This window comes from Rhinolophus sinicus, chromosome 3 (genome assembly GCF_057876585.1).
Source record: "Rhinolophus sinicus isolate RSI-liver-muscle chromosome 3, RSI-T2T, whole genome shotgun sequence".
In the NCBI taxonomy this organism is placed as follows: domain Eukaryota; kingdom Metazoa; phylum Chordata; class Mammalia; order Chiroptera; family Rhinolophidae; genus Rhinolophus; species Rhinolophus sinicus.
In genome coordinates this window covers 64968202-64981288 of record NC_142503.1, presented here as the reverse complement: position 1 = coordinate 64981288, position 13087 = coordinate 64968202, and the positions used below count along the sequence as shown (strand labels likewise).

Here is a 13087-nt window from a genome sequence, read left to right as displayed (position 1 = left end):
CACATATATAGTCAGATGTGGCATAAGGATAAAAGTGATCTGTGAGAGAACGCTTATTGAAATTTTGTATTACCCTCGGCGAAACACAAAGCCATATCATGAGAAATAGCGTTACAACCTAGTTTCTTAAAATCATGTAGACATTAAGATGAGAAATCTTTCTAAAGGTATTTCTCACTTGTTACAGATTTGTATAGAGATCACGGTCAAGGGGATTATAGTAGGTAAAGACGTGTGAATATAGATGAAATCTCCATGCGGAAACACATGTAATGAAAAATTGTGACAACATTTGGGTTTGTAATATTTCCAACAATGTAATGCAATATATAGTGTTTTTTTTTAGCATTATCTCTGTTAATGTCTCTGTTGTCATGATATTATGAGCTAATATTTCCAAAATTAGCTGTGTAATTTGAAAAAGAAAGTATGATTTAACCTCTAATAAGTATAAATAATGTACAAGATTCTTCCAAAAAATAGAGGTAGTCATTTATCTGTATACTCAGGTTGCAACTGTCTCACAATATAAATAAGAGCAAAGACAAAGAACTCAAAACATAGACAACCTCCTTAACAAAAAGCAAAGAGCAGGGTGACTTTAAGCATAATTATTATTAAGTTTGGTGTACGAAGACCAATGAAGACACAGAAATATTACTCAAAGGGAGCCAAGAAACAACAAGATTACTGAAAAACAGAATGCCATCATTCTAATCCAATACCTTAAATGACTATCTTATTCTGTAGCTACAAAAGGAAAAACTGAGGAAAAGGCTGCATAATAATTTAATAAACTTACCACATATTTTAGATGTCTTCCATTTGGACAGGCAAAGGTCCAGAAGTGTAATTACTGCTTTAACGAAATATATCCTTGATATTATCCAGAGTGATTGAAAACTCTTCAATGACAGTGCCTAATAAAAAGGTAAGAAAATAGTTCCAAAATATGTAATATAGAATAGGAACATGTAGCTCATAATATCATGACAACAGAGACATTAACAAAGATAATGCTAAAAAAAAAAACCTATATATTACATACATTATAAGGTAATATAAAGAATGGCCTATTTCGAAATATCTAGCTTGGGACAAATTACTCTTTGTGTTCCTGACATTTTCTTGGTCAGTTATATGTTACTTAATACCAAAATTTGTTTACACTCCAACACATGTCTACAGAGCACTAAAAGACCATAGCCAACAGCAGGGATGGAAAGTGTGTGGCAAGCACAGTGCTATTTGCACCAGCCCAATGTTTCTATCAGATTCTCCCAACTGATCATCACACTCTTTCCTGAGGACCTGGGCAAAGATTCAGAATCCTTCTCAACTCAGTGCTCCAGGCAGCTACTACTAATTGAAGCAACATAAGTGATCCTTGAGATGCAATCTATTTGCCCTCTGCAGCCTGGGGTAAGTAAACAAGAGGATAACCTTGTATTATACATCAAGAGATAAGCCAAAAATAGCCAATAATAAGCAGTAAGAATATAGATCATTGATAATTTCCACACAGAACAATGCTTCATAATGAGAAAAGTTATTAACTTAGATTTGAAAAGTCACTTCTTCAAACGGTACGACAGCCATTCAAATGATTTAAATCCTTTGTTTTTCAAGTCATGCTGTGTAATCTTCTATATTACATAAAGTGCTTATGTTCATACTCATAAAATATTTCATGAAAAGTAAGATACGGTGAACATTGTTTACAATGCATGTTTTTGAAGAAAGCACATGCATGAAATGCACTAACCATGATGCATCAAATTTTGAGGTATAAAATTATATTTCATTGAAAATATAAGTCTAATTTTATAAAATTAAGTTTCCACTATTGGCAACACAGCTGTAGAGATACCTGTGTAGTGATTCAGAATATGTGCTCTAGAATCCTAGGCGTGGAGTCAAATCCTAGCCACACTACTCACTAGCTGTGTGGCCTTGGAGGAAGTAACTCTCTACGTCTGAGTTTCTCCATCTATAAAATGGGGTAAAAATATTACCTATGTCGTTGTAAGCTGTATGAACTAAAGAAATGTTACACTGCAGCACATCCCATAATATCTACTCATGCCTCTAGTAATGATATTCGGATATCATTATTGTTTGTTATTACTACTCAAAGATTAATGACTCATATATTATTCTCAAATCCTACTTCAAGGGTATGAGAGCATGGGCTATGAGAGTAGACGGAGAGTGAGAGATGGGAGGAATAGAATGCATATCATAATATTGCTATCATATATAACAGAGTAATATTGGTACAGTGATAGAAAATTTGTTATATAATTCAACTTGTATTATTAGAATTCAAAACACAGGTAAAAGAATTAAGGAAGTTTTCATTGAGAAGATGAAATTTGAGAAAGGCCTGGGAAGATGCATATGATTTCAACAGACAGAAGGATCCACATGAACAGAGCCAGAAAGAATGCAAAGGATATGTTTGAAGAATCATGAACCAGAGATTATAGCAGTGACTAAAGAAAAGTGTGAAAATATAATTTAAAAGGTCCAATGAACCAAATTGCGAAGGGCTAAGAATGCTGTGTTAAAAGATTGCATTCAAATAAAATTAAGTTGGAGACCCAGGATTTAATCTGGACCTAAAAGACTGTTTATAATAATAAATGATAACTGAGTTATTTTGTGGGACAGTGATTACCCCACCCCCAAAAGTTGGGATGCTAGTCAACTGTGATATATTATTCTTTTACTTTGAATTATTGTATTATTTTAAATTAACATTTTGTTTTAGAATTATAGAGAAAATCTTAGAAAATCTAATTTATCTCAGAACTTAAATAATGATACTCTAAAATCTGTGTTTTACCCTCTCAAATAATAACCAATAAATACAGACCATGTAAAAAATTTGCAAAATTCATGTTTTCCAACATATTTAAAATAGCCAAATAATAACATATTTTAATAAAAACATCTTTAAAAATCGAAAGACAATCTTCAAAATCCATTTATTGTAACAAGTAATTATTGAACACAATACAATATATAGATATATTATAGAAATGTACACCTGAAACCTATGTAATTTTACCAGACAATGTCACTCCAATAAATTTAATAAAAAAATTTTTTAAAATGAACTCAATCTATATTCAACTAAAAAGTGCTGGATTTGATTTTATAAAGACTCAAAAAGGGGCATAAAACTTCTCTTAATCAAGGATATCCACTTAAGAAAACAAGATACACATGTTAAAAAAAGAATACACTACCATGTTAAATGGCAAGAATGAAAATGAAAGTGGAGGGAGCTAACCTTTTTGAAAGCTATATATTTTGCATCCAGTAGCCCTGTTTTTGCAAGTAGGAGGGGACACCAAGAGTCCTCAGCCCTGTTAGCACATGAGACTAGGGTTGGATTCAAACTCATTCAAATGCCAGTTCTGCCTCTTAAGAGGCTTTGTGATCTTAGGCAGATGATTAAGCTTTGTTAAGTCTCGGTTTCTTCATCTGTTATAGTGAAAAAGTAATAGTATGTAATACACATAAGCATAGATGTTGTAAAGAGGAACTAAGGAAACTGGCATAAAATAATAATGCTCTGTGATAAGCATTTACACTGGATGCTTTCTAAGAAATCATCATCCCAGAAGATTGTTGTAACCAAAAAATGATCTATAGTCTTAAAGGCTGATGTTTGGGAAATCCTATGCATAATTTCTATTTTTTGGATATTCGTAGTATTCATTAAGACTCAGAAAAGCCCTGCAGTCAAGAAAAGTTCTCTTTAACTTTTCTTAACCCATAATTTCTCCAATTTATTTTGCCATAAAATATAATTTTCCTCCTTTCCTGTCTTCTTCTATTTTTCTTTATGTCTTTCTTTCTTGATTTGTTTGTTTTTACGTAGCATTTAAACCCATATACCCAAAGCAAATCTTCTACAGCACACTCTATAGAAAGCACTCTATAACACAAGGAGACCTGAGAGATTCAAATAATTAGCAATTAAGAAGTCCAAATATAGAAGAGATGAGTGAGAGATGGAATGATCAGGGATGCCTTACAAAGGATGAAAACTTGATGCAAAGATACAAATTTAGACAAACAGAAGGAAATGACAGATTTACACTGAAAGGGAATACACCATGGGCAGAGTAAACACAGTTCAAATGGAGAGTTTGTAAAGATAATAATGATGGTGATACCAGATATTATAACTAACACATACTGAACACATAACATTTGTCAGGTAGTATGTCATTTGGCAGTTGAGAAGACTGATGAAGTAGGTAGTATAAAATTTGGAAAACTATGAGATTCATAATTACGAGAATCAGCATAGATCATTTATTTTCAAACATATGAATTAAGCTTTTATCACTATGTCAGATTTCCTCTAGGTGAGCTTTTAAGGTTTTCTTTCCCTCTTCTTTGAAGGACTATGAAGAACTAGATATTAATTGAATCAATGGTTCTTAGACCTCTAAGTTTGAAGGACTGGTGAAATTTCAAAACTAAATATTTATAGATCTGACAAAGCGATGTAGACATTTTATTTGGTCAAATAACTAAATTGATGCCAACCACCATCTATTATTACCAAGATAGATGATATAGATGATTAGACAGATAGATGATAGATAGATAGATAGATGACAGATGATAGATAGATAGATAGATAGATAGATAGATAGATAGATAGATGATAGATAAAGCTAGATAGCTACAGACACCTAATTTATATGCATCAATAACTGAATTTTGTGCCAGTATAAATATTGAATTTTAGCAGTTTAAAATATTAGGTGAATGCTTAAATTTACATTCAAAACTTGTGCAAAAGCTATTTTCATTAAAGATTTATGACGCTGGTGAACTTTCTCTTTCAACTTTAAAAGTTGAAAATTTCATATGAAAGTGAAGCTGTCAGTAAATGTGCAATTAAGTGAGACTGTCAACACAGAATGGAATTTGTTTTTCTTCTGCTTTGTATTTCAGAATACTTAAAAGTCAAACTTCTGAAGTTGAAATGTATAGGTGACCTGCATTCTACATTCACCCCAATGACATATCTTTTTTTTTATGAAGTATCTTTTATTTTAATATTATACTCTTCCTACTGTTATTGTTCTTTTATTTAGATACCATGGTAATAATAGATGGTGGTTGGCATTGATTTACGAGATTTACTTATGTGGCCAAATAAAAGGTCTACAATAATTCATCTGATGTCATAAGACAGAATAAAAGTGTTATTCTCATATTGGAGCACTTTATACTCAACATTTATAAACTGAAAGAAATAGATTGCTGACTATATCTTGCTCTGAAGGAGTGTCAACTCAAAGGAAACCTTTTATAATAATCATGGTATCACATCATTTTGAGTTCCATTTTAACAGGAACTAGTTACTGGGGCAAAGCTAGAATCCCAGCAAGGAATTTTGAATCTACTCTAATCCATATCACACCATGTCTCACCTGCAATTGCTTCCCGTTTAGTCTTTATTCATCAATATTTGCCTTCTGTCTATACCCAATATACACCAGTGATCAGAGTGACATTTGTGAAATGCAAACTAAATGGATTTCTTCACGTAGAAGTTTTCGATGATTTCCCATTACCCTTAGTTAAGATAAATCTAAAGTCATCCACTATACGATGATATGATCTCGACTTGTCTCCTTCTAAAGCTTCATCCCACGGTATACTTTCCGTCACTTCCACATTCCATCCACATCGGCCTTCCTTAATTCCTCAACCACACTATTCTCCTTCTCATTCCAGTATCATGCACAGCTGTTACTCCTATCTGAATTGTTCTCCTTCTCTTCCTCCTTTATCTAGCTAATTCCTAGCCATGTTATGTCTCAGGTCAAGCTGCAATACTCAGGATGCTTTTCCCAAACCCCGAGCCTGCATAAGTCTCCTGTTAGAAGCTTCCAGATTTCCTTGTAATGCTCCATCACAATACGTATCATCCTTGCCATTCCTTCTCCAATATCCACTGCTCAACAAAATTGTGAATGCAAATGGGTAAGGACTTCCTTATTCACTGTTCCTTATACGAGTACCTTCCATGGAATAAACAATGCTCAATGAATGTCTTCAGAAACAATTAAAAAATGCAAAATATTGGTATTTCAAACATAGCAAGGAATTTACACGATAAATGAAAGGGTAAGAGAAAAACTAGATTGTTAGTTTTAATGAAATTTAGTTTAAAAATAAATAGAAGGAAGAAATAATAAAGATAGCTGAAATCAGTGAAACATTATTAGTATTTCAAGAACGTCAAAGTTGTTTCATAAAATTAGTAAGATCCTAGCAAGACTAATTACTAACATCAAAAAATGAAAGAATGACATCATTATAAACACTACAGTCATTAAAGGGATAATAAGAAGGTGATATGACAAATTGCATGTCAATGAATTTGACAACTTAAATGAAATGGATATGTTTAGAGAGTGGGTAAATAAATCGTGGTATGTTGATACAATGCATATTATTGCAATGGATATGACTCATAGTGATATAAAACAATGTACTATTGATACATACAACATTCTATTGAGTGAGAGAAGACAGTCACAAAAGAAATGCATTGTATATTTCCATTGATATGAACTCAAAGAACAGGCAAGAACAATTTATGGAGATAAACAAAAGCGTGTGGTTGTCCTTAGGGGGTGGTATTGAATGGTAAGGGAAATGAGGAAACTTCCTCGGACGGCCTTTCTCAACTGAATGCTATGAGAGAATTAAGTCTTAAAGGAAATGATTTGAGTGACTATTTTCCTAATTCTCCTCATAATGAGATATAGTTAATATCATTCTAGAGGCACAGGAGATAAGTTAATTCATTAGAAATAGCATATGTCATTGGCATCAGGGTTTAATTACCTCCTAGAACCCCAGTGGAGAAGAAGTATCTAGAAATACATTGTTCCATATTGTAGTCACTAGTACATGTGGCCATATGAATTAAATTTGTATTATTAAAAATTAAATAAAATTAAAAATTCAGTTCCACAGTCTACGTACCCATGTTTGAAATGCTCAAAAATCACACGCAAGTAGTGGCTACTACATTGGGCAACACAGACATAGAACACTACGGCCATCATAGAAAGTTTATGCATAGTGCTGGTTGGGGGACGGTTCTTTAGGTTCTTTCAACTGCCAAAACTCAGTTAGATGCACACTTAACATCTATGCATCTAACTGTATGTCAATTTTATGCCTATTTAAAAAAAATTTAACCTAGTACAAATAGTTTTAAATTATATAAGAATAAGGGTTTAAAGTCTAACAATAGTAATGTGTTAGGTCTCATGAAACATGGAAAATAAAAATTCATTTTCTTATTTTCTTTTGTCAGTTTTTATAATATATAACAAATCTAATACACTATAGCATTTCATATGATTACCAATCTTGAGTAATTACTTTCCATGAAAATGGCGGTTTGTAAATGTATATCTGGGCTTGAGTTCATTGTGAAAAATAATTAATATCCCCAGGGCAGATTTGTACTATATTCATTTCCCCCAATTTGTCTTTAAAGGGTTACAGGACCAGGGTATATTGCAGCAATAGGTGGACTAAACGTTTAATATTAAAGGTAGGACTTAACCCAGCACAGTTGGTGAAAAACATCACCATTACCACATATAATAAAATACCCTCTATTCAGTTAAACATATCAGCCTTTTTCATAAAGTCAAGCAATCATACTTCATATTATAAAACTACAAGACACTTAATTGGATCTGAGCTTGCTAAATTAGTATTTCAATGAATTAAAATTAAAGAGGGTATACAGGATTCAAGTGCCATTGGTTTAGACCAAAATGTCTTAGAAGCAAAAAAAGTTATCAATAGCTGTCAGCAGTCAGTAAGTAGTCAACTTAAAGCAAAATGTGAATTTATTCCAAATAGCCAAACAAGAAAAGAAAATGAAAAAAAAGTCTCTGCCTCTCGGATTATCCTACAGTTAATTTCCTATCAAGACAGCATTTACCTTAGCCTCAGCCACATAAAATATAACAGCTGAATTATAGTCTAAGATCTAGCACATGTACAGACGTAAGATTTTATAAATATAAACACACTAGCCTGCCTTAAGTCTTAGGAAGGCCCAGAAATGTTGATATTGTAAAGATTAGTTCTCATTTACATAGTTCAGACACTGTGCTCAAGCCAGCTCATACTGGCTCTGGAAAGCCTATTACACAGGTCTCTTCCCACCCCCTTTCAAGGACATCACATTGGTAACTTGAATTAGACCATGGTGAGACCTGCCAGATAGCTCTTAGGAAATGGCAAAATTATTTAAGCAACAGTCTACTGAAAATGATAATTATGTGAAGTAAATCCTACAGTATTAATACAAACGTTTGGTGATTTATCTTTGTGTCATCCATAGTTGCTGCTCTTGCCCACTTCACTACCTTATTTAATGGCATCTCCAACCTTCTGGGTATTCAGGCAAAAAAAAAAAAGAAGAAAAAATTCCTCTCTTTCTCTCATGCCTCTTATCTTGTCTATTAGGAAATTCAGTAGATGCTACTTTCAAAATATATCAAGAATTCAACTGCTTCCCACACTATCACCCACTATTAACTACCCTGGACTAAGCCACTAATAGCTCTTACCTGCTGCCATTCTACACCTGCTGTCTACTCTCAGGACAGCTGTCCCAGGGATACATCACTCATGTCACTCCTTTGCTCTAAAACCTGGTATGGCCACCATGCCACTCACAATAAAAGCCAAAGTTCCTACAGTGGCCTGTTGATCTGAACCCCATTTTAGCAACTTCTACTCTCACTTTCTCTATTCCAGCCACCGTGGCCTCTTGGATATTTCTTGCACATGGCAGGAGAACTCCCATTTCAGTGACTATATGAGCTGCCCTCATGGTTAGAATGCTCTACTCCTAATATCTGTACAGCTACCTCTTTCATTTCCTTCAAGCTTTTTCTCAAATGTCATCTTCTTAATAAGCCCTGTCCTTATCACATTACTTCAAATGGCAATGTCCTCTTTATCTACCACCCCTTCTCCATCTCAGCATTCCCACTCCCTTACCCCGCCCTACTCTCTTCCCAAAGCATGCATCACTTTCCAACATATCACACAATTTACTTAATTTATATAAATGAAGGTAAATAAGGTTTACACTCTATGAAGAAGACACTTTTGTCTATTTTGTTCACTGACATATCCCAAGCCTCTGGAATAATGCCTGACACATAATAGGTGTTCAAAAAATGTTAATGGATAAATGAATAGCTATTGGAAACTCTAAAGAATGTCAAATAGCCTCATATTTTCTCCTTTGATGTTAAGGTATTTGGCAACATGATAATTGGCTCTAAAAGCTACGGAATGTGTTGTGGTTCTGAAAAAGTTCAACATTGTTGAATCATATCTGTGATTCTATTCTGTAAAGTAAAATATGTCAAAAAATCTAATGCCAGAATCATTATGGGGATTTTCCTGCTCACTGCATCACTTCCAAGAGCAGTTTGAATAATTTCCTGAGACCCTAAAGAGTATGAATATACAATCTGCTTCTTAACTGATAAAAACACTCTATGTTTGCAAAAAAATTTAAACACATTTCAGGAGATACAACTGGCTTGAGGGCTATAGCTAACCCCTGGTTTACAGGAGCAAAGAAACAAATGATTTTAGTACACAGTAAAGTTTTATGTTTGACTGCTACGTATTTTATACCTGCACATAAAACTACTTTCCATTTTCTCTACTAGACACTAACTGTCAAGGTGTAAATACAACTCAAAATTTAGGAACATAAAATTTTTATAACACCAAGAACCAGTGGAACTAATATACTTTATATTGTTCAGTGGTGCAGGTGGGGTTAAGAGAACTTGTATTATTCCATTTGAATATTCCAATTCTAAAATTTTATGGAAGGGTTAAAAAATATATGGAAGTGATCATTTATTTACATTTTGAAGAAAATTTCTAAAATGGCCTCTGGACATAATTTCTCCACAGCCATAAAGAAATGTAAAGCAACAAATACCCTACATTTGTTTTAAAAATGTGTTGCAATGCTTTATATACTTCGCATACTCATAAGCTTAAAAAGTTTAAAATTAATTGCTATCAGCAACAAGCATGACTGACAGCTTTAGCACAAATTAAAGGAGGAGAAAAAAATTGTTCCACTCTCATGAGTGCCTGAATGGAAGGAAAGTAAAAGGAGAACAAACGCAAGGGCATACTAACTTCTCCATACCTGTAGAGGGCAAAAGAGTTGTTGTTTGTTATTTGTTTGCTTGTTGCCATCATTTAGAAAGAAAAGTGATACTACATAAACCACATTTTCATATGTCAACTTTTGGCAGAAACACCTAAAGTAAATGGTGCAAAAAGGAGCTTTGGTTCCTAAGTTTTAGTCATGGCTGAGATAATTATAACCACAGCTATCAGCATGAACAGTGGTGTAGGAAATAAATCCCCGTAGCAAGTGAAGTCCACAAGCTCTAACCAGTCCATCCATATTTAACTCAATGGGCAAGATAAGCAGCCCTGCACTGTTGGTGACCAGAAGATGTAATGGGACTAAAGCCTTTAATGTGAATCCCAGCTGATTTGAAAGTTCAAGCTGGGAGAAAGCCAGCAAAGAGGAAGTATCCGTAAGCAATAATGCATATAAAGGGAATGGTTCTATTGTTAATGAAATTCTCAAGTATTTATTAAGTTTTCTTATTGCTCTATATCCACATCTAGGAAAAACCTAGAGTTTCCTTGGCTCTAGAATTCTTGATTCACAGTAAACAAAATATTTACTTATGACATGGAAAATTGCCAGCTTTGCTGTATCTTTCAATTAAATAACAGATATTTCGTGATCCTGTGTAGCATTTGCCAGACACATGGTGGGAATACAATAGACAAGGCAGGTGATGCCTGAGATTTGTTGTGGAGAAGTAAATATGTGGCCCTCAATATAGGACTAGTTGTATCAACGAATTGACCCATTCATTGTTTTCTAGACAAAAAAGAACACGAGTATATTTAAAGCCAGATATTCCTATGAAAGCAGAGCACTGGAAATTAAACAGTGTAAGGTTTTGCCATTAAAGATAGCAAAAGACGACAAAAAGGAAGGCAAAAACACACATTCGAATTCCACTTTACACTCAGTGTTCAGGATAAATTTTATTTCCACAATGAATTTCAATGTAAATCTCACACATTTTATCCTTTCCCACCAACATGGGACACAATCTAACTTAGTAATTCATTATTCAAATACACTTGTACGTGTGTAAAAGATATGAATATTAAAATGTTTACCAAAAGATTATTTGTAATTTTTAAAATAACAGAAATAACCTACATGCCTAAACTTAGGGGACTTAATAAACATCTGCATAATAGAATATAAAAAGAATATGTCTACTACTCCATATATACACGCATAAAACAGTCCCTTAAACTTCTCTAAGTGAAAAATATAACAAATGATACTCTTAGTAACATTGCATTTAAAATATATCCATTTATATTATACATTTATGCATAAATGAATAAAGTCTAGAAGGATACCATCCATGCTGTTAACAGTGGTAGACAACAATTTCAAATTTGTACACTTGGTATACTATTTGAAACATTTAAATAAGCATATATTGCTTCCCTAATAAAAAACTTATTTTTCATTGAGTAAGTCTGTCCAAGCTTTTGCCAACCACCTAATTATTAAGAAGTGACTTTTAATCCTAGTGAAATGGAACTTAGAAAAACAGCAATTATAGAATAAATCCAAAGAGGAAAGTGAGAAAGAATATCTTCCTTGATACACGTATAGACACACAGGCCTGTGTCCTACATGTCACACAAACATTCACACATACAGCAACCTGGCATCACTAGTCTGCATGCACAAGTTGATGTAACATCCTAATCAATAAGCCTTCATAAAAAAAGGGAACTGGTTCCCAAATTAAAGGAACTAATGAGGAAGTGACTTTACCAGAAGATATGTAATCTATTGTCTTTTATCTCCCAAATCTGACATTGACAGAGTTGTGATGGTGACACCAAACACAGGCATTCACTGATGCCTGAGTCAAATCAAGAACTTGTCATCCTTTACCTCTTGTAACTCCCTTGCTAACAATTGTGAGGGCCATTTTGAGTCTTTTAGTACTACGGGAATTATTAAAATAGCCCTCATAAAGAAACTGGTTGGATCACCAGTTCAAAAACTAAATCTGCGTGTGACTTGATCAACCAGGAACTAATTCCCCTTTATTGGGTCAAACACCTAACCCAGGAAGACAACAGTGCAGAGACAACAGTGCAGAGACCGCGTAGGCCAGGGCACAGGGTTATAACTTGAACTTTACCTTAGGCCAACCTGAAGAGGGTTTTTTTGTAGGTGGGTCACCTTTGTACATGACAGGTGGTTGACAGTTTTAGTTTTGCTTTCAGCAGAATGATAAGAGAAATAAAGTCAACCTATATTAGCTGGTGAGGCGGGAATAGGTCAAATAGCAAACCAGGACTTACTCCCTAAGCAGCCAATCTGGTGTTAATAAGGGAGACCTATGCTTCTCAATGCACACCTCAAATAAATACCTTACGTACTCAGCTTTCGACTCTGCATAAAAAACATTATCAAGACTGTTTTCATGAATCCCTAAAACTCTCATTTAATTGGCCTTTATTTATTTAACAAATATTAATTAAGCAAATATTCTCCGCCAATAATATTCTAGGCAGACAAGGAGCCTTTCTTTCGCTTCAGGGGAGTGTTAGGCAAGCAATATATCAATAAACAGTTGTGAACTGGATCCTATCACCTCCCTCCACACTCAGGGATTTTCTTCCTCTTGAGATTGAAGTACCTCATGTTGCAGTCCTTGGACCTATTTTCTTCTCTATCCATACTCCCTTTCCTGATTTTCTCATCCAGTTTTGTGACTCCAACATTCATATCTCAGGACTAAAGTTCCTTCTGAACTTCAAATCAACATACCTAACTCCTACTTAGCATCTGCACTCGCATGTCTAATAGACATCCCCAACTTGACAAATACAAAACCAAGT

At 34.0% G+C, this 13087-nt stretch overlaps 1 long non-coding RNA gene across 1 annotated transcript in view; it reads right to left on the bottom strand.

The window, feature by feature from the left end:
* The window catches only part of LOC109445537 (uncharacterized), a 214402-nt gene that overhangs the window by 113433 nt on the left and 87882 nt on the right, over positions 1 to 13087 (bottom strand). The window contains exon 3 of the long non-coding RNA XR_016020546.1: positions 803 to 920. This is a non-coding gene — a long non-coding RNA (uncharacterized LOC109445537). The remainder of the gene's footprint in view (positions 1 to 802; positions 921 to 13087) is intronic.